The following is a 24,619-nucleotide window of genomic DNA, read 5'->3' on the forward strand; positions in this document are numbered from 1 at the left end:
AGCACGAGCGGTTAAACAACAACTTTGCCCCCTTGTAAAACAAATAAATATTTTTCTTTAGCTGCTGTTAATTTTGAAATCCCATATGATGTGTTGGTAATAACAAAACGATCGCTAGAGGATAACCAATTGTCTGAAATTACAAAAGTATTATTTTAAGCGCTCATCATTATGCTGTTGTTTTTAGTCCGTTTCCTTTTTTGTTTGTTATTTTAAATGATTCTTGAATAAACAAGGCGACTTTGTCAAGACAAGTCAATGTAGGTACTGTATAATACTGTATCAGTTTAAATACTTCTTCCTAACTTCTGCTATAACCTCTAGAGCTCTCGTAAATCTAGAAGTTGACGAAATATTTATATTTTACCCTCCGTCATGAAACTGGAATTTTTTTACACGAGATGACCACGTGATGCCATTTTCATTGCAAAAATCACGTGATGGTAGCATACAGAGATATAGCTTTGACTTTGACTGTTTTCATATCTACATAATGTACATGTATACTTATGTAAATGGGCTAGGTCACCCACGCTATGTTTTATTTATTTTTAGGTATTAGTTTTAGTTTTGTAGTTAGTTTTAATTTTAGGTTACCTTTTATTGTAAGTTTGATATCAATTATGTTTATGGTTTTAAATAAAAATTACTGTAAATATGTTTGTTTTGAGTCAATATAAATAAAATCTGAATATATGTTCTTCCCGCCAGACAGACGAACTGGGGGGAAGTAGGGGACCTTGGACCCCCCTCCGCTTTCGGTCGATGATATATGGCGAATATATTGTCACTACCTGTCTCTATGCAATTTATGGGTTCGGGTTAAGGTTACTCTAAACGATGAATCGTTTAGTCCGTTTAAAAAAAGAGGAAAAAAAGAATTTTTCTCTTTTTTTAAACGGATTTACGGATATCGGCATACTGTGGTGCGAGTTGTTTATTTTTTACACATAGGAAAATAATGTAGAATTAGGAATGCAGATTATGATTATAGTTAGTCCAAGAAAAGTCTGCAGCGACTTTGATAGCCCACGCAGTGCAACTGTGTATGTCATAATTTCATAGAAGTTTGACGTTTAAAATAACACACTGCGTGGGCTCTCAAAATCGCTGCAGACTTTTCTTGGTCTAACTATATTCATGTTTTTTATACTATGTAAGTGGCTCAGATGTAAAATTGTAGACCACGTCACGTGAATCCAATCCCCATGTCTCGGTAATTTTGAAAAGTTTTCATTTAACTGATAAAAAATTCACAGTATTTGACAAGATTTGGTTGATTAATGCGATCTGTTGAGGAAAACAGCAGGACAAACTAGGCTTAACATAGCATTTCTGTAGGTACAATAAAAAAAAACCAGCGAAGTGCGAGTCGGATTCGCGCACGAAGGGTTCCGTACCATTACGCCAAAAACCGCAAAAAAAAACACCTTTGTTGTGTGGGAGCCCCACTAATTTTTTTTTAGATACTTTTTTTAGTATTTGTTGTTATAGCGACAAAAGAAATACCTACATCGTCTGTGAAAATTTCAACTGCCTAGCTATCACGGTTCATAAGATACAGCCTGATGGTGACAGACACACAGACGGATGGACGGACAGACGGACAGCGGAGTCTTAATAATAGGGTCCCGTTTTTACCCCTTTGGGTACGGAACCCTAAAAAGTACTGACCCTATGTAAGAAGAGTTAGGGCAGAGTAACTACAATAAATAATTACAATGTCATTATTTTATGGACATAGCAATCATAGTACCTACATATAGTAATTCCGTTTGGAAGCACCGTATTACCGTGTAGTTATCTGCTAACGGAGGTGGCAATTTGCGTGTCCTCGTAATCTGTGCATTTAGCGCAGCGGCACATGCACGTGCAGGGTGCATTTATTATAATCGTTTCACGTTTTTTCATATAACTTTTATGAGGAGAAATACGTAAAACTAAACTTAGATGGCGCTACAATCGTTTAAAAAACAATATAGAATTTCTTGTTTAAAGTGTTAAGGTGTAATTCACGGCAAAAATAATCTTTCAAAATTTGCTTATTATTTATGTCACCGATAGAGTCTGTGGGGAGAGTCGTGGAATGTATGGGCCCAAATACGTTCCACAACTCTTTTCTTCTCGCACAGACTTTTCGCATGTGATTTGCAATACATTGCTACATTTGTTCGATAGTTTAAATTCATTGCTCCTACTTAGCCAGCAATTATATAAAATCACATACAATTGGTTGTAACTTCTTCGGTCTTAAGTCAGTAGCTAACTAAGTTACACGCAGATCCTTGCAAAATGCGGCAATAAGCGGCAAGAAGCCTCCTCTATAAGCTTCAATAAACTGTTGTATCTGGTTCAAGACCAGTGACTATGCTGATTTCAATGTAAATAGAAAATGAGTCAGTTTTCCTCTTTGCGACATCTCGTAAGTTACAGCTTACCTACGGTTGCGAGGGTGAATCCCCGGTGTTCCATTCATCATTTCGTAGTCTGATAAATTGTCAGTGGCCCTGTGACGTCATGTTATTGTCTCAGGCCGCGTAGCCAACATGTCAATCGCTTACGAAACTCAAATGTCCCGTTTGCACTAATATGGAAGAGTGATAGAGAGACACAAAGCATTTCGTTGTCGTAGCTTACGAGTATGAAGGTATCGCGGCTGCTCGCGTATCTTAGATCTTAGCTGTATACTTTTGTTTGTTTACCTATATGATTTTATCTACAAAACTCTTATCAAAACCAGGAATTCCTGGTTCTCACCATACAAATTTAGTACCAGGAGAATTGCCTATATACATTATAGATATTACAGTTGAGTATTCCTCACCATTCCTAATGTAAAAAAACAATAACGACGACCGGTCTGGCCTAGTGGGTAGTGACCCTGCCTATGAAGCCGATGGTCCCGGGTTCGAATCCTGGTAAGGGCATTTATTTGTATGATGATACAGATATTTGTTCCTGAGTCATGGTTGTTTTCTATGTATTTAAGTATTTATATATCGTTATATATATCGTTGTCTGAGTACCCACAACACAAGCCTTCTTGAGCTTACTGTGGGGCTTAGTCAATTTGTGTAAAAATGTCCTATAATATTTTTTTTTTTTTTTTTTTTTATTTAATAAGTAAGTACCTGTTATGACAGATTAAAAGACTACAACAACCTTTTTAGATCGCATTAAAAATGTATATAACTACCTACCTACCCAATTTGTAATGACATATATGAGTCACTGTCGCTAATGTGAAAGTTTACCGATGTAAACAGACGCACAGACGTTACGTAAATATTTGTAAACCGGTGTTGGGCGCGTTTTGTAATAACTAATTTATTGTCACCGAAGACAGTATCGATAATAATTTAAAGACCCAACCAATCAATTATCTATTTACTGACGCTTAGAGCGTATGACGTTATTGACCTCCTTAATAATTGAACAGAATTTACCTAAGCCTTATTGCTGTGTTAAAAATAAGCAGAAATCAAACATGCAAAATTTGAACTGTCATACACTGGAGTTTTCCAGTATACCATCGCCCACACTGTTAACTGTACAACGATGGACCTTATGCTTTTTGTAATAAGGTCCACGGATGTACAGTTAGAAGTGTTGCTGTTTGTACGCATATCGACTTGTTATTTAGGTACTGAAGTACACAACCGGTTTTCTTTCGCACTTCAAGCTGTTTTTTTTGCAGAACTAAAATTTCAGCATCCACTCAGTTACCTATTTCCAAACTATTTAGTCGTTACTTAGAAAAATAAGTTGTATTTACCTTGCCTTTCCCTCCGACAATATCACAAAAATTTCTAAAAAGAATTAAATTATAATACCAGTACCTAGTTTAGGTACTTATTGGTAATAAAGACACAACCATTGAGTCAGTCTTCACTCATTTTTGTTAAAATCAGTAAATTTGTTAAAGGTATTTACAATTAGTTGAATGTGCTCAGAGCATAAAAAGGTCAACCACGGCGTTGCATGAACAAGAGATTTCCTTTGGCAGGATTGGTCCTTAGGACCCAAGGATGTATTTATATTTAAGAAGTGGAGCCACTCAGATTTTTGATGCAGGTGGGGGGTGGGGGGGTTTTTAAGCGTCGGCGACGTCTGATGTTAATAATTGTTTAATGTAAATCAAAGATGTAGACATAGATTTCATCTAAATCGGTTCAGCCGTTGTTGATTCCCCATACAATCTTACACCTTCCTTTTCACTTTGGGGTCATCCATTAATTACGTCACACGAATTTCTAGGTTTTTTGACCCCTCCCCCCCCCTTGTCACAGTTGGTCACATTTGGCAAACCCCTCCCCCCTAGTGTGACGTCACATTTTTTCTACGAAATTGCCAAATCGAATTAAGTAAGTACCTAAGTATTATTAATATTTTAACAAAATATTTTTGACGATATAAATATTAGTAATTTTATAACCCAAAACTGCTTAGGAAAGAAAATTAAAAGAATAAAAACGATTATCGTTTTAAAAACTTGTTATTTAAATGTACAGCGAATAAAATAATTTCAAAAAAAATTTCGGTTACTGATGAAGTTAAAGTGACGTCACAAAGTTTGTGTCTCCCCCCTCCCCCATGTCACAATATGTCACATTTTCTTGACCCCCTCCCTCCCCCTAAACGTGTGACGTAATTAATGGATGACCCCTTTTAAGAGATTTTTTTTAATAAAAACTATCCTATATTCTTCCCGGGGACTCAAAATATCTCTATACAAAATTTTATCTAAATCGGTTCAGCGGTTATTGAATCCCCATACAAATTTCTACCTCCCTTTTCACACCCTTAAAGGATGATATTTGAGATTTAAAGTAGGCTATGTTATTCCCTGGAACTCAAACTATCTCTGTACCAAATTTTGTGTTTTTACTTCGGAATGGTGTCATTATGATATCAGAAATGAATTCGGCATCCCCGATTTATACGAAAACGATACCAAACTTGGCCTAGTAGCTTAAATTATATAGATATCAAGATCAAGTTGAGAGCCCCCCCCCCTAAAAATTTACATCAAAAATCTCGGTGGCTCCACTTCTTAAATCCATCCTTGGGGTCCTAAGGACCAATCCTGCCAAAGGAAATCTCTTGTTCACGCAACGCCGTATTTTAGGCCCAGCACCATCCGCTAAATGTAATTACATCTTCATTCTGACGTACGCTGGCTTTTGTTTTCGAGTTAACAGTAATATCAGTAATATAGCATGAAGCATTCAGTCAGAACCGCGTTTGCGTTGTCTATTTTTGTATGGGATTTTGAACAGCGCAAGCGGGACGTTTTGGAAACAATCATGGAAATCAAAATCCCATATAAAATGACACTTAACGCAAATGCGTACGTCATGTCACGCTTAAAAAAATTGCAATTTTATTCCACTAGTCGACACAGTTCATGTTAATGTTAAAATTTCTCCAAGAAACATTAGGTCTTACACTCGCCTATCGTACAAAATATCCATAAAATCGAATATTTCGTATTTTTTTAATTTTAAGTCGGTTCGATTCCCGGACGATACAAGCGAATTTAGAAAAACAACTTTGAATGCAGATTTGTTTCTTTTTAAAAATAAATTAATGTATCCTTTAAGTAAAATGAGCTAACTTAAGGTTCTAAGGTACTTTCCCTTCAGAGGGCCCATTAATTGTTTCCACACCCACGGAAGTGGGCAATCCGTGAGGTTGTCGGTAGGTACACATATAAGGCTAATCTCCCTAGGTATTAATCGCGTCAATTAAGTTTTTATTTTATGAGATAGGAAAGCAAACGAGCACGAATCGCCTAAGCAATTAGGTACCGTCGCCTATTATTATAGACACCTCAAAGACTCTTGAAGATGCGAGTACGCTTTTTTAGGATTCCGTACCCAAAGGGTAAAAACGGGCCCCTATTACTAAGACTCCGCTGTCCGTCTGTCTGTCTGTCTGTCACCAGATGTATCTGGCGTATACCTATAGCGGCAACAGAAATACAACATCTGTGAAAATTTCAACTGTTTAGCTATCACGGTTCATGAGATATAGCCTGGTGACAGAGAGACGGATAGTGGAGTCTTAGTAATAGGGTCCCGTTTTTACCCTTAGGGTGCGGAACCTTAAAAAGGACACTGTGTAATGACCACAGAAAACCGTCTTTGGGTTGGTCTGTGGTAATGACGCTTAATAATTACTTAAAACTGTTACGAGCAAGTCTGTTGTTTGAGTATTGTGCGTCTTGAGCATATAGAAGTCTTGTTTTCGTTTCGCGAATTTGCAAATCAAAAGAATTCGTCAATACAGGCAACCGACCGGTGAAGTTTTGTAAACTAAGATTTTATACTCCCTTTAGTTATCGTTGCATCTGGTGATTTGATAACTTAATTAAATATATCGATAAGTATCCTAGTTTACACTTGAAATCGGGAAAAAAATGTTGCAACTAATATTATATACTTAATATACATTTTTGGATTTAGAAACTATGCCAATACGCACTATGATACTAATTGGGTACTTACAACAAAATTTTCCCGGTAATTAGTAGGTTAGTATCTACTAAGGTAGACAATAATAATATGAGTATGCTTTACGGTATTTATTATTTATGAATGCAAGCGGAAAGCGCTGATAGGTTCAACTACCCAAGTAACATTTTAGTCCTATAATTTTAGTTTGTATCGCTAAAAGCTTGTATAGACGTCGTATTAAGGTTTCAGAGGTGACCACCTGTCGTATAAAAGCGCTTGGCAACACCTTTTTGCTCTATAGGCTTATACAGCTAATATATTCTATAAGCAATTGATGTAAAGGTTTATTTCATCATTTTATAGAGCCGTTATAGGCGTGTACTATAACAGGTTCAAATATAACCACTATAGAGCAATATTACTGTATAATAGTATTTGGAATCACTTTTATGCAATTAATTGCGCTATTAAGGTTCCCTGCCAAGCCGCTATAGTTTTGTGTTTTAACAGTGACAAAAACCCAACTATACAACGATTTTAGGATATAGTGGCTTTAGAGATCACTGCTATAGTACATAATACTTTAGTAGTTTGCGCTATTAAGGTTCCCTGCAAGCCGCTATAGTTTTGTGTTTTAACAGTGACAAAAACCCAACTATACAACGATTTTAGGATATAGTGGCTTTAGAGATCACTGCTATAGTACATAATACTTTAGTAGTTTGCGCTATTAAGGTTCCTTTAAGCGCTATTAAGGTTCACTGCTATAGTACATAATACTTTAGTAGTCATATGAACACTATTATAGAACTGTTTTGCTCTATAGTAGCGTTTTTGGGACATATTTATAGCGTTAAAAAGCGCTTTAGTAGTTTTTAAATCCCTATTATATCTCATCGCTGCAAACGTCACAATGACTCTTTTATATCACAAAACTGTTGTATAGTGGTTTTGTTTTTTCTTTTAAAAGACAACAGCGTTATAGTTGAGTTTGAATGTCTTTTATAAACCGAGTTAGATACATAAAGGTAGAAAACGACTACTTGTAAATGATAAATTTGATCTGTAATGGCTACTTATATCTTGCTTATATAAGTTCAGGCCTAAGCCACATAATGTGGTTCCATACAAAATATTTTTATATTTTAATGAATTGATAAAAAAGACCCCAGTGATATTAGTGACTGTAGGTGAGATTTATCATCAATGATTTAATACAAGCATAAAATCGTGACGGTTTAGATATTTATCGACATCCATTATTAGCACTTTTTTTTACCAATCACATTGAAAAAGGAAACAACAGTAATGACTACATCTTAATTTAAAAAAAATCCTATATCTTTCTAAAGAGTTTGTAGGTGTAACTGGGTCACAGCAAAATTCTTTTGGAACCCTAATTTTAATCATGATGGCGGTGAATATTTCGTCGTAGGTTTTATAGTTAGCCTATAAAAGCGTCGGATTTACTTCTTGGCTGTATAGTAGTAACTATGGTGAATATCATAATATTTTATTAAATTATTTTATTAAAAACATAAATAAATCGAGGGGGCATTTAAAATTCCTCATTAAACTAATACTATTCTAACGGTAAAACTTCCGTCCCATATACTTTTTGCACTAAGGACCGAATTATTCGACATCTAAATGGCGCATATTAATATAAAGTCTTTACTTATCACCATTTTACTTAGTACCGTTTTTCTGAAGTAAACACACAACAAAACCACTCACAACAGTTGATAGAAAACTTGATAGCAAATTTCGTAGTAAAGGAACTATGAATTCTACAATAGTATAAAAAAGCACTATAATACAATTTCAAATACTACTATAGTATAAAACAAGCACTATAATGGAATCTCAAATGCCACTATAGTATAAATTAACACTATAATGGCGTTACTGACAACAAATTAGCACAAAAGTGATCATCACATCACTTTTATAGACCTAAAACGTCACGACTGACACTGCTACAGGTCTACTATATCACTGAATGGCACATAAGATGCGCCATTTCGGCTTTATACAATCTTCTTTGGTCTTTTATAGGACCTTAGGTGGTATTTGGGAAACGTTCTATCGACTACTATAGAACCACAAATTGTTACTTGGGTATGTACTCGTACCTACTTACTACTTGCAGTTTTCAGCCATAACATAAATTATAAACGTCTAAAATAATATCCACGATAAAAAAAGACTTGTCAAGTGTTAGCGTCACATAAATAGTTATGTGTTATACAGCGAACGAGTAAATTATATTGCGGAACAAAGAGATAAAAACAAAGTCATCCGCACCTAAGGCAGATGAAGATATGATAAGGATCATTGTAAAAACCCAAGGATAACATTTCTAGTCGTAACAACGAATGTGACCTCATATTACATTTCAATAGTTTTAATGTTGTTTCATTTTCAAACAACAAAGTAGTCCCACAATTATGCTCCCAAATGACACCTCATTTCGGAGCATAATTGTGGAACGATATAGGTACGTCAATGTGTGGAAGTCCTATCACCCACAGTAGTTATTGCCTTTAGGGTTACTTTTAAACTGGTTACGGGTATAACAACATTCAGTACCTAAGCGATATAAATATGCTTATGTTAATTTTACAGCGAATGGCTGCCAACATTTTCAGCAAACAATAATATTTGCGCCTTTGAATTTTAAATAAGGACAAGCACCGCTGTAAACTGCGGCACTTGATGTGATAATTTATTATACAAATAGTACACTGCAGTACTAACAAGTGAGGTAATTTCTGTGTGACAAAGATGACAAATCGAAATACAATATTTTTAAATCTAGCCAAATTTGGTTTGTATCTATTGACGGATAATATTAGATATGTAATCATTATGTACCTAAGATTTTTCACGCATATGTTTTTTTAACCGCTTTTGCGGATGTAGGTAGAGGCCTTTTATGGGGTGAATGTTTTCATTGTTTTTCATGCTTATGGTAAACAAATTACAGCTATTATTGTAAATAAAAACACATAAATAGTTTTTAAAATTTACATTTAAAATTATTATATTCATGTAAGTACCTAAATAACTTGTAAATAGGTGTATGTCGGTATGTAAAAACGTTATCTTTTTATCAGTAGTGGTGTAGTGTACCTAGACCAAAATATTTTTTGCTAGACGTTATCATTAACACGCCTAAAAATTAATAAAAAAAATACTTTTTATAACTTACCAAAAAATTATCTTAAAAACAATCAACTTTGAACAAACTTTTACCACTACACATACATGTTTTCGAACGCACCCACTTCGAAAATTCGTTCGCGCCAAAATAAAAAAAAATAACGCACGGAGTGACAGTATGGCGGACCGCGAGGCACTGGCGCGCGCAGCATGCGGCTGGCGAGAGGTGAGTTGGAGATAATAACGCAATGCACCTTCTATCCAAACAGGCTGCTTCACCACATTGCACAAATATCTCAATAATAATTTGGTACTTGCCGGTGACACAAATAGCTTAGCGAATATGTTAAGTGTCCTGCAAGCCCTGCAAGAATCAAGAATCAAGCATTTTATTCGTGGTAAACTTAAAGCTACTTTCAAAACTTAAACTTACATACAAAAGTATAACTAATAAAAACTACAGATATTAATAAAATTGGTAAGCGTTAAAGTTTACCACGAAAATGGGCTCGCCTCAGCATACTTAATACTGACCCGAAAGTCAGCGCTGATCTTCCGGCGAGACCATTTTGTATCTGCAAGGATTTTAAGTATATAAATATCACCAACTCCACCCACAACTGCTAAAACTATTTAGTAGATGGATAGCTTAGATTGTGTAACGGTGCCATCTCACCCTGCACCTTGATTTTTTATGGTAGTCATATGACACTAGGACTACTTACTCGGAATTTTCGAATTCCTCGTAGTTCCATGGTCATGGTGAAATTTATTACATAATTCCTCGTCTTCGATGGGTGAACTAATTTCTGTTGGGATGGAAAAAGCTCGTCGGCTAAGTAAAGATAGCGTAAAATGACAAAAAATTTGGCATTAAAGAAAAGTGGAATTTTTTAAAGAATCTAACATAGGTATTAAAAAAAAACAGATTATCAGACCTATTAATACAATAGAATAGGCGATAAGTTTCTTGCTGGCAACTACAGATGTGCAAGATACGGAAAGTTTCCAAAAAGTTGGAAAACTTCTCGGATATTTCATTTATGAAATGAACCATTTCAATCCCGATACAAAAATACGTGAAGTATATGAAAATTTTCCATGTGAAAATTTCGAAATTTCGGAAACTTACCGATGGAAACTCAGTACTGACATAAAATGCCCCACAAGCTACAATTTTTTTAAATATACTAACGTGACACATCCTTTGCCAAATTAAAAAGTATTATTGATATTAATACATATACTGGGTCAAGCAGATCTTGTCAGTAGAAAAAGGCGGCAAATCTGAAAAATGTAGGCGCGAAAGGATATCGTCCCATAGAAAATTTGAATTTCGCGCCTTTTTCTACTGACAGGATTTGCTTGACCATCTATACCTTCCTACATTATTTTTTTCATTAAAACAACTCAATTCAAAGCCAAGGTTGGTGTTAAGGTGTACGGTACGTTACATAATCAGAAACAAATATTTTAAAGTTAACGGCTTAAGTGAATTATTGTTTTATGGTGTATTTGCACACTTGTTAACTAGTCATAATAATCACGTGGAAGATTTATTGTTCCTCCTCTCTAGCGACTGGCGTATCACTAATCGGATTAGGTTTAGAAATTATTTTAACTACTTACGATGAAAATTTAAGACTGATTACCAAATTTAGTATGTAAAATAATTACTTTATAAGTAGGTATTCATTCATACAATCAAACATTTTTGTGAAAAAAGAAAATTACTGTAAGTTGGAACTTTTTACGATAGGTAAAGACTGAAGGCGTGTCCAGACGGGGACAATTTACGCTAATCTGATTAAATTTTCCGATCAAATCAGGCCGTGCCAATTTGGCTCGCCGAATTCAACCGCCGATTATGACCGATATAACCGATAAAATGGAGTGTGGACGCAAGAATTCCAATTTGTGACGCTAGTATTCGCGTTTGGGGGCATTTCTTTATTTAGAGTGCTCAAATATAACCATAAATTTAAAATTGGTGAAAGTGGCCAAATTGGCGTTTGCGTCCGCACCACCTGATTTGATCGGACAATTTAATCAGATTGGCGAAAAATTGTTCTCGTCTGGACAGGCCTTAAGACTAATCTTTTACAACTGACCTCTTATAATGTATCCAAACATATAGGTAATATACCTATTTGTGCCTCACATTCATAAAACACTTAAGTAGGTGAAACACTTAAACACATAAATATTTGCAGGCATTCTGAGCGCACGTGTTTATCTACTGACATGGACTGTCAAGTCGCAATTTTTTAGGAAAATTTTATTTTATTATTTAAATCATGGGAAATATCACCAGTTTTGCAACGATTTGTGCTGAAGCCCCCATATCTACCTCGATATAATATAAAGAAAGCTCCTCCTATTCGAGCCTCTGAAGTTATAAATATTTTCTTCGCAATCGGAATAAAATCCAAACGAATCCTTGGCAACGCATTATAGATACCTAAGAAGATACTTTAGGTATCTACCTTCCACCTACTAAATTGTACCTTCGTTGAATGTGCAAACAACGCAGCGTCCGCCGTGCTGAAATCTCAAGAAAGAAGGTTGAAACGCGCACCGGGGCTGCGCCCCCCTGACAACGTCTACTATTGTGTCATGTTTTGACTTTTGAAGTGATTTCTATTACTAATTTATTATTATTTTATATTTAAGAAGTGATCTAAAGTTAACGTTAGTTATTGTTTTTAGAGTAAGTATTTTAAGTATTTTTTTGTAGCTTTTAATCATCTGTGAACTAACAGCAGCCCAACACTAACCAATGGAATGCTGCGTATGTAAAAAGACTTTCTCAACAACAAAAGGCCTACACATACATCAGTCTCGCATTCACCATGTTCGCGTGTACCCCGCCCCACCCGCTCTGAGTCCACAAAACACCCACTGCTCATCTACATCACCACCTCAGCCAGAAATCCCACTCCAAACTCTTCTCGGCAAACTTAAACTGTCAACGCCCTTAATAAAGCGCATACCGCGTGGTGCTAGGCCCGCAGTGGCTGAAGCACTAACCGCCACCATAAACAACTGTTTGAAAGACAATAACTTAGATTCCTGGCGTGACCTTTTAACCTTTTCGTTTAAAATTTTATATGTTTCTGACAATAACGACAAAATTAGCCTCACTCAGAAAATTAAAAATAATATTCTTGCGCCTAACCTGCCTCCAACCACTCGACCACCCCGGGATCGAAGTAACAATAATTATGATTTATGCAAAAAAGTGGAAGACAAAGTTCATGACGGCGACCTAAAAGGAGCGGCGCGGCTCCTTTTCTCAAATGACACACTCGCACCAGACACCCCAGAATCAGTGGCTGCATTGCAGGCTAAGCACCCTGTAGGCCCTTCCACCCCTATCTTTGCCGACACTCCCTCAGATCCTTCAGCTTGTCTGCACGCCTCACCGGAAGATGTAATGTCGGCTCTTGCATCCTTCACAAAAGGGTCGGCTTCAGGCTTAGATGGTATATCCGCCCAACATCTACTAGACCTCACTAGTCACTGCACTGGAATATCTGGCGAGTTGCTAACTGATAGTATTACCAGACTGATAAATCTTATGCTTCTAGGGGATGTCTGCCAAGACGTGACTGCCGTTATTTATGGAGCCAACCTCATAGCCCTTTCAAAAAAGGACGGTGGCGTGCGCCCAATTGCTGTTGGTTCCACATTCCGGCGGTTAGCAGCCAAAGTGTGCGTGCGACATACTCGAGCTAAACTACAAAAACTCTTCGAGCCTGTGCAGGTTGGTTTCGGCACTCGCGGGGGCTGTGAGGCCGCAGTCCATGCCGTACGCACATTTGTCCAAACAGACTCATGTGAGGTTCTCTTAAAAATAGATGTCAAAAACGCCTTCAACTCTGTCAACAGAGATACCCTACTTAGTGTAATCAAAATTCATGTACCTGAAATTTATAACCTTTTACTCCAATGTTATCATAGTCCGTCCAAATTAGTTCACAAGGGTAACGAAATTCTCTCTGCCGTGGGTTGCCAGCAGGGCGATCCTCTGGGCCCCGCCATATTCAGTCTGGCCATCAATTCAGCTATCCATAGTCTCACGTCCAAACTGAATGTTTGGTACCTGGACGACGGCACCATCGGCGGAGACTCACAATCGGTCCTGGCAGACTTATCCCTAGTTATACAGAAATTTAGCGAGATCGGCCTGAAACTTAACTTCGACAAATGTGAATTGTACATTTCCGAAAACTTAGAACCTTCTTTAGCACCCCAGGTACTTCAAAGTTTTTCAAGTTTAGCCCCAAACATTAAAATCTTATCCAAAGATAATCTCCACCTTCTCGGTTCCCCCATTTTCGATGAAGCTATTCCGTCTGTTTTGGCCAAATCTATTTCTAAATTTCGTGTTAATTCAGACCGCTTAATCAAAATTAGTAGCCATTCAGCCTTATTTATTTTAAAGTTTTGTTTGTTGGTTCCCAAATTTACGTACTTGCTCCGTTGCTGCCCTATCTGGAAAGTCGCTAATTTAGTCCAACCTATCGATAGTCTCCTAAAGTCACAACTGGAATCGATTTTGAATGTCCGTTTTAACGAACCAGCTTGGACCCAGGCTTCTTTGCCCATTAGGTTTGGCGGTTTAGGAACACGCAAAATATCGAGTGTTGCTCTGCCGGCATTCTTGTCCTCAATCCATAGCACGTCTGATCTCGCAGGTAAAATCCTTAAAACAACAAACTGCGAGATCGCGTGCTTGGATGAGGCCAGGAATGCCTGGCTAGCCAAACTGCGAGATGTGCCACCTAGACCCGAGAGGCAAAGGGCCTGGGACAACTTGGCCTGCACCGCCGTCATGAAATCCCTAGTTGACAGTTCGTCGGGAAGGGACCGCGCAAGGCTCTTAGCTGTGTCCAGACCAGAGTCTGGACAATGGCTACACGCCTACCCATCACCCCACACCGGCACATTCATAGAGCCAAACACACTAAGAATTGCCATCGGACTCCGGGTCGGGGCCGATGTATGTGTAGACCATAGCTGCGCCTCTTGTGGGGCCCCTGTTAATCGCCTTGGCCACCACGGACTCGCCTGCTCCTCGGGCGCCGGCCGCCTATCCCGTCATGCCGCGCTTAACGACATCCTGAGGAGAGCGCTCGTCAGCGCCGACGTCCCTGCGGCTCTGGAGCCCCAGATCGCAAGGGATGACGGCAAGCGCCCCGACGGGATGTCGTTGATCCCCTGGCGGTTTGGCCGCGCGCTGGTGTGGGACGCCACCTGTGCAGACACGCTGGCGGCGTCCTACATTTCAGCCACCAGTAAACAGGCCGGGGCGGCGGCTGACGTCCGAGAACGTTCCAAGGTTAATAAATATAGTTGTCTCGGCGCACACTACGAATTTGTAGCCTTCGGCGTCGAGACTCTAGGTCCGTGGGGTAGGGGGGCTCGGGGGCTCCACAAGGAGCTCAGCAAACGCCTAAGGCAGGCCACAGGTGACCCTCGCGCGGGCAGCTTTCTCGCGCAAAGATTGGCCATAGCAATCCAGCGCGGGAACGCTGCCTGCGTGATGGGCACCTTACCAAGGGCGCAAAGTTTTGATAAATATTTTTAGTTTTTAGCTTTAGTTTTTAGTTGTACTTAATTTTAGTTTTGTATTCATTTTATAACACTTATTTTACAATAAATGAGTTTTCCCCCTTAAGTAGGTTTATAACAATCTCCAAGAATACTTTATCTTTAGAGGAAAATCCTAACAACTGATAATAAAAAGGAAAATATGAGCAAGTACCTCCAGGAAATTGTTGATAACTATAATAGGTACCGTCAACCGGGGTGAATAGGGATGGCTGGGTTGAATAGCGACAAAACTTAAAATAAAATTTCTTAAAAAAAATACACAAACTGTATCATTCGATTGAAAATAATGGAAGATTTTATATGATAATTTGTGTGGGTAGTTAATAAGAAATTGTCAGGTAAGTCACAATTTATGTTTTGTCCCTATTCACCCTTCTTCTTCCTCGATTCCTCATGACTGAGGGTCGCGACCACATGAGGTCGTTATTTTATGCACGAAGGCTCTCCATTTTGCACGATTTTCCGCCTTCCTAATAATAGGCGCCTATGTAGATCCCTGGCAGGCCTTCTTTACAGTGCACCCAGCGGGTTGGTGGATGTCCACTACCCCGTCCTCCATCCACCATGCCAACCATATTGCGCTTTTCAAAGTTGTCTGGCTCCAGTCTGGCCTCACCCTAGCCATCCCTATTCACCCTTGTTGACGGTACCCATGGATTGCCATGTCTACGTATTTTATATTACATTGCGACTGGTACGCAACAGCGTTTGAGACATTCATTCGAAGAACTGCAGTGGATACCCTTAGGTAAGCAAGCCGGAACAACCTTGACTTACTTTTTTTTCAAGTGTTTTAAGATAGCTTGTCACAAGGAAACACGGAAAAACAAAAGACGGAAATAAATACAAGATCATAATACCTACTCGTAGTTATCAGCTGATACTGATAATCAGCAAATAGTCTAATTCGTTTTCAGCCCCTAATTGTCAAACGGCGACCACGATATTTCTCACTCGTGCAGCAGTATACCTACGTCCGACACCTAAAGACCTGAGAGGCAATAAAGTCGTGTATCTACGCATATTTAGGCAATTATATATTTAATACCTTGACTGTAATAATACCGTGTCCTAGTGAGTATTATATTCTTTGGCAGCTGTTGGAATGTCTTTTGCTATGGAATGGAATGTCACTAGCTCGAGAAGGTAATAAAAAAAACTATTGACGTAATTTCTTCAATTTCCTTATTTATACCTACTCGCAATCTGCCTGTCAGTCAAGGATTTAGCCATAGTTTATATTTTGTGGTCATGAGATGGTAAGTATATACGAGTAGTTGCCTATTGGAAAACATCTTTATTCGCGTTTTATAGTTCGTTTTATTTTATTAGAAATAAGGTAAACAATCTTTTAATCTTTCTTCTTCTATCTTTTAATTGAAAAACACATTTTAAAAATAAGTCACAGCAAATATGTAACAATTACGAATCTAATACGATCATTTATATTCTTCTGCTTTCATAAGTAATAGTTATTGGTTTTTGAAAAGCGTTTTTCAATTAAAAGACATGTCAAGATCGCTTACCTTCTTTGAAGTTCTTTCTAATGCTAAAAAAAACGAACTATAGCCACAGCTTATGAGAGCCGGGGTTCCGCTTGGCAACTCCTCACTCACATAACCACACTTGGATAATATTCGAGGCATAGAGGCAAATAGACGAAGGAACACGTGGTTCACGGTAATCACGGTAGGTCTTTTATTATGTAGGGTCATTGCGCTAGTTTTCGTCCACTTGACGAAATTTGAATATAAACCTACATTGCTGCACAAATCTGGACTTATTGCAATCCTTAATGTCTAAACAACATATCTATCTACATAAAAATGATATTTCGCTAATTTAATCCGTCAATTGGACGAAATCTAGAGCATGGACGGAAATTAGGACAATGAAATGACCCTATGCTATTTGTGTTGTTATAATATATTTGTCCATTTCTTAGTTAGAAGGTTAAGAAGGGAGGTAGAGATCAGGCGAAAAACAAACATAATTTTTATATAATTCATTTATTTAAATTGTATAGTATTCACATTGTTGCAACACCGGCTTTACATACAAAATGAGAACACAATGTTTCACAAAATAACTAGGTATAAAGAGAAATGCAGCGGCTGAACGAAAGCTATAATAATAGTAACTAGCACTATACAACCGTATAGTATTGCCATAGACTAAAAAATAGATATACTAGACGCTCGAATAACAGGAATATACCTTATAGTTGCTGATACCTGAACTAGATGGCCCTGCATATATCTTATTGTTGCTGAAACCTTTACTAGATGGCGCTACGATATATCTCTACTCTCTGAGCGTCTAGTAGTTTTTTTGTCTGTGGTATAGCGAATGAGACTTATAAAACTTGGCAGTAACCGCAGCTGGAGCAGGTAATACTGATGTGCCAAGACTTGGCGAGTGTAGTCAATGCCGATCGAGAAGAGAACAGTGTGAGGCGAGGGAGTTTCCGAGCGTTCCAACGCCCTGGTTTTAGTGTCTACGGCCGTTTGACGAAAAAGGAATTCTGACCTCCATTTCAACTTGGCAGTTGTCACCTTATACTGGCAAATTGCGGTCGACAGCGTTTAGCTACTTGTAGACTCAGAAATGTATGACGAATTATTATTTTCAAATGACATTCGGTGAAATAGGGGTCATTATTTGGCATGACTCGACGTAGCTTTTGCCGAGAACTAAAGCAGTGTTTGAAATTCTCAGAAACTCGCCCAGATACATACCTATGCATTCATAAACATAAGTTATCACAATTTAAATTCTATAGGCTGAAGAATTGACTACGTCTCAGCCCTCACATGCCGTAAATTAAAAAAAAAAGCTATATAATTGACTAAATATTTTAAACCGCTATTCGGGGTAAAAATAATAAATCTAATGTCATCGCATTTTAAACACCTAAACGAGAACCAGACTACGTTAATATTAAACTATTGAGCATAATAATAAACGAAAGGCAGTCAACTTAATAATATTATTATAGAAAATTATAAAAATGCTGTTTGAGTATAGTGAGATACATTGTCAAATGATAAAATTGGAGTCTATGGAATGTTAGGAACATATTTGGACATGGAGGATTTTTCTAAATACTGATTGGTCAATACTTCACGAATTATCTTAAGTACTTAAACTATAAATTACGTATAAAACGCTTTCAATAACTATTTAAGACTAAACTGTAAGTTTTAAATAAGCCTCTGATTAAATCAAATATAATTTTACTTTGATTAATTAAATCATTAAATTTTTGAATAATAGTTTAATGGCAAAGGTCTCATTTTCTCACTCCTTCGTAATTTATTATTACTAAGTTTTCTAAGTGTTCCACAAACACTCCATAGACATTCGCTACAGTAATACAAGCCACAATCAATTTGTTAATATCATTACAATGTGCATTTCATTCGTTTTTGTACATACATTCGTATGCAAAATATATACATATACAAAAAAAAACTATAAAATAAATGAGAACTAAATCGGCATATTTAGACAAAATATACTCGTATAGGCCTTTGTAATGCTACAAAATAAGGAAGACAACATAATTGAAGTACAATTCAATATTAGTGCGTATTTGTTGTTTTCACTACGTTTTGCATTTACTATGATCAATTGCTTATTTCGTGACAGTTCAGAGATAATACATCTAGAAACCTACTTTATTCTCATACCTAACAAATCAAAATCTTAAAGCTGGTATGTTGGTCTTAAGTATGGTATGTTGACAATGATAATATAAACCATTTGAATGCATAAAGATAACTCTAAAACAATTTTTAAACATGATTTGATTAGCGGGTCCTAAAATTAGTTCATGTTTGCGCGATAAATTGTATTTCGAATGGACTTCGAATTAAAAAAAAAAGTTTTTTACAATAAATATTTGTGGCACATTGAGATTTTTAAACCGTCACAATTTCAATTAAGCATTATTAGTGATAGTTAATGCAAAACGCGGTAAAAAAGCTTAAATATGGCTCCAAAAAGATATTTGAAACTGAATACTCGATAGCGGATACCGTAATGGAATCCGATATTGTTTATTGTCAATATTGACAGATCTGTCAGAGTCGTAATCTTAGTGTTAAATACGCACGTATTGCACAGATATTCTGGTTACTCGAATGCGTTGCAAACAAAAAATTGCACAGGTTTTATTGACTATATTTAAATTCGTGCCTTTTATGAAGATTATGAGTAAAACAACACCCTTTTAAAGGTGTATTTTCCAAGGTTTTAATACCATCAACATGCTTTTTATATATGTATAATATTTCAATAAATCAGGGTATCAATATTGAAATTAAGGAATCAAAAGAGGCACCAATAAATCTAAATATTGCCAATAATTAATTAATTACTACTAGAACATTCATTGATCAGTGAACTGAAGTCAAAAGTTTGACGATAAAAAAAGATGCAAAGAGTATAAAAAATCAGTGAGATCACGTTTATCTAGTTTTGTGGTGTTTTATCGCCAAATATGACTACAGTATGTAGCATAACGCACGAAGCAAAGCCAGTTGTAAAATCAAGTATATGAAAATATTAATGTAAAGAAGATATTTAGAACTCATAAACGGAATTTCTGGTAAATTAAGTACAAGTGAACAGGTCTTTTTACAGTGACTTTTCTTTGTGCATCACACTGTGACCATCACAATTTGATCATCAATGACTAAAAATAACACAGGGACTTAAATAAACAAAATGTTGACAAAACAGTAAATACATTATGTAAATAATTGTAACTCTCCACAGTATATGGCCAGGGATACAATATATTGTTCTATATGAATACGTGAGCCGCTGTTTAAATCGAGGATACATCACTACCAAAACGCCTGTAAAATTACTGAAACGTCACGTGGTATACAAGGTGGTTTCTTCATTTTGTACGTACAAAGTCACCCTGTATTTAGCGAACTATCCACGTAAAATTACCATTTTAATATTCATTTTACTTGCTAATTTTGCTTCACAAATCTACACACAGCAATATATCCAAGTAAAATTGAAATTACATGATTTTTTACATCCAAACTTTATGCGTACCTATTTCAACGTCAGCTCGGTAAGACGTTTTGGCATTGACTAAAGAGCGAGCTCCCACTGCGCTACCGTCGCGCACTGAGCTCCTTAACTAGCTTAAAAGGCCATGTAACTATCTACCCTTATATCCTTTAATAATTCCGATTATAAGGTCACCATTTCGTTACGAATACAGCTTCACTATATCACTTGAGAAATTAAATAACTACAAAAGGAAACTTAATTCAAAATTACGATAGAAATGAACGTTTGATTCTGTAGAAAATGTTACGTTAATATAGTCACACACATTAATAGTTCGCTTAAGCTACGGTTCCGAGAGGGTTCGTTTAAAAAAGGAGGTATCAATAAACGCGGGAGACTACAACGTCGTGTGCCCGCGTCTGTGACTCGGCCAGCGCTTACACAAGCGCTCTAGACTCACACCGACTCTCGGTAAAACGATAATAGTTCCCTTAAACAGTGGTCGAGGTTCCTATCACTAAACCAGACTCAGTAGGCACTAACACCGACACGTCTTAACGTCCTTACACGTACGTATAATACATAGAAAACGAAACACGTTAGTACTCGCACAATTCCACTAGATGTCCTTATTAAACGTTCGTAGTCTTTATTTATTTATTGAGATCAATTTTGCCGCTATGCACTAGATTGGACGTTCGCCGCCAAGCGAAAAATCGCCGACCGCTGCCTCATTTATAGGTTATAACTAAACGTAGGAACATGGGGGCGATCGGGTTCGAACGTTCGTCTCTGGACACGGAGGGGGTTACAGAGGCGCGTCAAATCGGAATTAGTTCAACTAAAAATAAACGTATCGATCAGTCGGAGCGTATATAAGTAAGGCAGCGGTCGGTCGCGCCGGCACGACCCTCGAGTCCTTTAGCACCAGGTCGAACCGGAACAGCACCGGACACCGACACCGCACTTCAGAAGAGTTTTCTTTGCATTTTAACCGCCGCTCGCTATCGTGATGTTGCTTCGCTCATTATGATAACAAGACAGTCCAGCGTCGTCAAACAGCTTCAAATCTTCGACATCACAAACGTCAGTGGCGTTTTCAGATTCCGCCGCCTATTAAACGCTCGCTCTTCAAAACATCATCACTTTCAAACAGAACATTCGAGTTACTGTCAAGAGTGCACTTCATCACGGCAGCGGCGGTTAAAGCGTTGGAAGAAATCGGCAACGTCGCGCCAGAGAGTCCGCTTGCACGGAGCGGCACCGCGGCGCCAGCCTGGGCGGGGCACGCTCGGCACGCTCGGCACGCTCAGCACGCTCGGCACGCTCGGCACGCTCGGCACGCTCGGCACGCTCGGCACGCTCGGCACGCTCGGCACGCTCGGCGCCGGCCATCAGACGAGGTGGTCGCGGTCGTCGAGCGAGGCGTCGCTGTCGTGCGCGCGCAGCTCGCGCTCCAGGTCCAGCGAGCGCCGCTCCAGCTCCAGCCGCGCGCCGCCCGCCGTCGCCGCCGCCAGCCGCGGTGCCTCCAGGGATGACACCTGACAAACACATACGGGTTATATATCACCTTTTTATTGACTAGAGAGATGTGCATCTATATAATTTAATTTTGCCCCTGACTTGGAAATTCAAATTAAAATAGTGTTTAAAATAAGTGATAAAACACTAAATAATGTTTTGGCGCAGTCGGTAGGATCTTATAAATAAGTACAGGAGCGCCGCGACAGTATGTCGTGCACGAGATGGACTACCCGTCCTTTTCTAACTGTATTAATTAGAGAGGGACCGGTAATATATCCCGCTCGCTTTATACTGTCGCGGCTCAACGGTCTTGTGCCAAGCCAGTAGGCGTCGCTAGAGGCAGCAGCAGTCCCACCTTGGCGAGGCGGCGGGCGGCGGCGGGGGCGGGCTAGGAGGGCGCGGGGGGGGCGGGCAGGTGCGGCAGCTTGCCTCCCCCCGCCCAGTAGCGGCCTCCACACCCGCTGGCGCCCGCCGACGACCCACTCTCTTCCGATAGTGCAGCTTGGAGTTTCGCTTCTGGAACGACAATTGTGCACGGTTAGAACTGGCGTCGTATTTCGGAATCTCCCTCCATACGCTTTCCCTTCTATTAAAAACTGATACACGTAGCTGGGCCCCGACTCTGACGACCTTACCCTATCGCCTCGCCGTCGACCACGCGCACGCACGACCACGTAAAGGGACCTCCGGCTGGGTGATGGTGATATCACGCTTCCAGCCTAGGTAAAAGCGTGCTTCCGACGCCCGTGGGGCAACAGCGCCCGTGAAAGAATCACCAGCTGTCTTACGTACCGTCCCCACGTCTTCGGCGATACCCAAACGCGATGGCAGGCCAATATATGAATGTACTAAGCGCCGTTTGAAACGTGCTGACAATTTTATTATGTGTGATACACTATGGTGTTACAGTATGGAGTTTCTTGCAATATGAATTGAAAACACCTCAATACGGTACTAAGCTGGTACGAGTGTTACATCTCTAATAGAAAATCAGTCTCTAATCCTACTAGATAAGTACCTACCTCTCAAGAGTGCTATCAAAACTGACTGAAAAGACACATTTAGTAGCAAAGAACAAACGGGCAGAGATTTAAATTAATTTTATATCAAGCAGAAAACGCTGTCAAAAAGCTCAGAAATAAAAGTGGAAAAATCCACTGTCTCGGGAGAGGCAAGCAATTTGTCTGAATGGCACCAATAATTTAAGGGATTTATATATCGACAGTATGTATTCTTAATATAAATAACGTATGACAGATATCATGCTAAGGACAACATGGTGGGTTGGGTACATATGAGATATATGAGTTATACATAAATATGTACTACATCAACTTTGTTTTTTTTTTATTGACACGATATAGATGCATCTAAAATGAGTGTACATACAGACAATTACATATTATACTGCATTTAAATGTTTTTGTTTTGACATGAGTGTTTCAGTGAGAGGATGTCAGGCAGAAGGGTTACAAATACATACAATTACACAGATAATTGTGTAACAAACTTACTAAGACTTGATGTACGCATGAGACCTTGAAAGAAGGAAGTAAGTAAGAATTAAGAAGTTGTAAATCATAATATATGTGGAAGAGGTTTTTGTAAAATAGAATTAAAGAAAAAGAGTTTTTTTAAGGTGTTGTTTCTGATAGATGTATTTGTTTAGTAGCTTAAAATTCTCAGAATTTTTTTAAATAGAAAGCGTATGTACAAACAAGAATTGCGCCATCTGTATATGATTTATGTAACCTTAGTATGTAAAAATGTACTCGCTGATGGTAATTTCGTATCATGTCTGTCTCTGAGAAATGTATTTGTTTCGTAGCTTAAGGTGGAAGTTCGCGCCGCGACAGAGACAAGCGACCGAGACAGAAGACTGCGACCGGAGACCGCGACCATCACTTGACCATAGGCAACGTATAAGCGACAGTTCGCGGCGAGACAGAGACCTCTCGCGTCTCTGTCGCCTGTCTCTGTCTCGCCGCGAACTGTCGCTTATAATTATGTTGCCTATGGTCAAGTGATGGTCGCGGTCTCCGGTCGCGGTCTTCTGTCTCGGTCGCTTGTCTCCGTCGCGGCGCGAACTTCCACTTTTATGCGGTAATTAATTACACTGCTGTGGAAGAGCACACCGCTTCGGTATCTGAGCAAAACAGCGTTATGCACGTGTATACACGCATCCAGTGTGAAGACCGCCTAAAGATGAATCTGATGCCGAATCTTAGGCCACGGACAGGACGCACGCGACCGGCGGCGTGGCGAGCGGTAAATCAAGATTGTTATACATTTAGTCGAGCGCAATGTATGAATGGCTTAGATTTGCCGCTTCCCCCGCCGCTGGTCGCGGGCCTCAGAGTTGGTTGGAGCCAGTTTGCTAACGCGTGGACAGCGCCATCTGAAGCACTCGTAATCTAAGTGTGTCTATACTAGTGTATAGTAGGTGTGGTACTCACTGGCGACTTGGTTGGCGTTGAAGGTGACGGGCGTGCGCGCGAGCGGCGTGCGCAGCGAGCCGCCGCGCGCGCCCGCGCCGCCCGCCCCGCCCGCCCCGCCCGCGCCCGCCAGGCTCACGGACTGCAACAATCATACACATTGTTAACTAATGCACTACCCGAGTACACACTCTAATAAATAGAAGCCGGCGACTAACACCCTTATTCATAAAACTTTACGGGACTGATTTAGTTAATAGTTCTTTACTATACAAGTGTGGAAAAGAGGAAATTCGAAACGAGTGGCGATAAATTAAAGCACGACCGAAGGGAGTGTTTTAAATCGACACGAGTTGCGAATTACCTATTCGCACGTGTATC

At 38.9% G+C, this 24,619-nt stretch overlaps 1 protein-coding gene across 1 annotated transcript in view; it reads right to left on the reverse strand.

Annotated features, from left to right (window-relative positions):
• Positions 1-22,186: 22,186 nt before the first annotated feature.
• LOC134801476 (dual specificity tyrosine-phosphorylation-regulated kinase 2) overlaps positions 22,187-24,619 on the reverse strand; it is a 213,231-nt gene continuing 210,798 nt past the window's right edge. Inside the window, exons 6-7 of the mRNA XM_063774083.1 lie at positions 24,260-24,380; positions 22,187-22,319 (exon numbers count right to left, since the gene is read on the reverse strand). The gene's annotated coding sequence lies outside the window, so the exon portion shown is untranslated. The remainder of the gene's footprint in view (positions 22,320-24,259; positions 24,381-24,619) is intronic.

Source organism: Cydia splendana, chromosome 22 (assembly GCF_910591565.1).
Source record: "Cydia splendana chromosome 22, ilCydSple1.2, whole genome shotgun sequence".
Classification (NCBI taxonomy): domain Eukaryota; kingdom Metazoa; phylum Arthropoda; class Insecta; order Lepidoptera; family Tortricidae; genus Cydia; species Cydia splendana.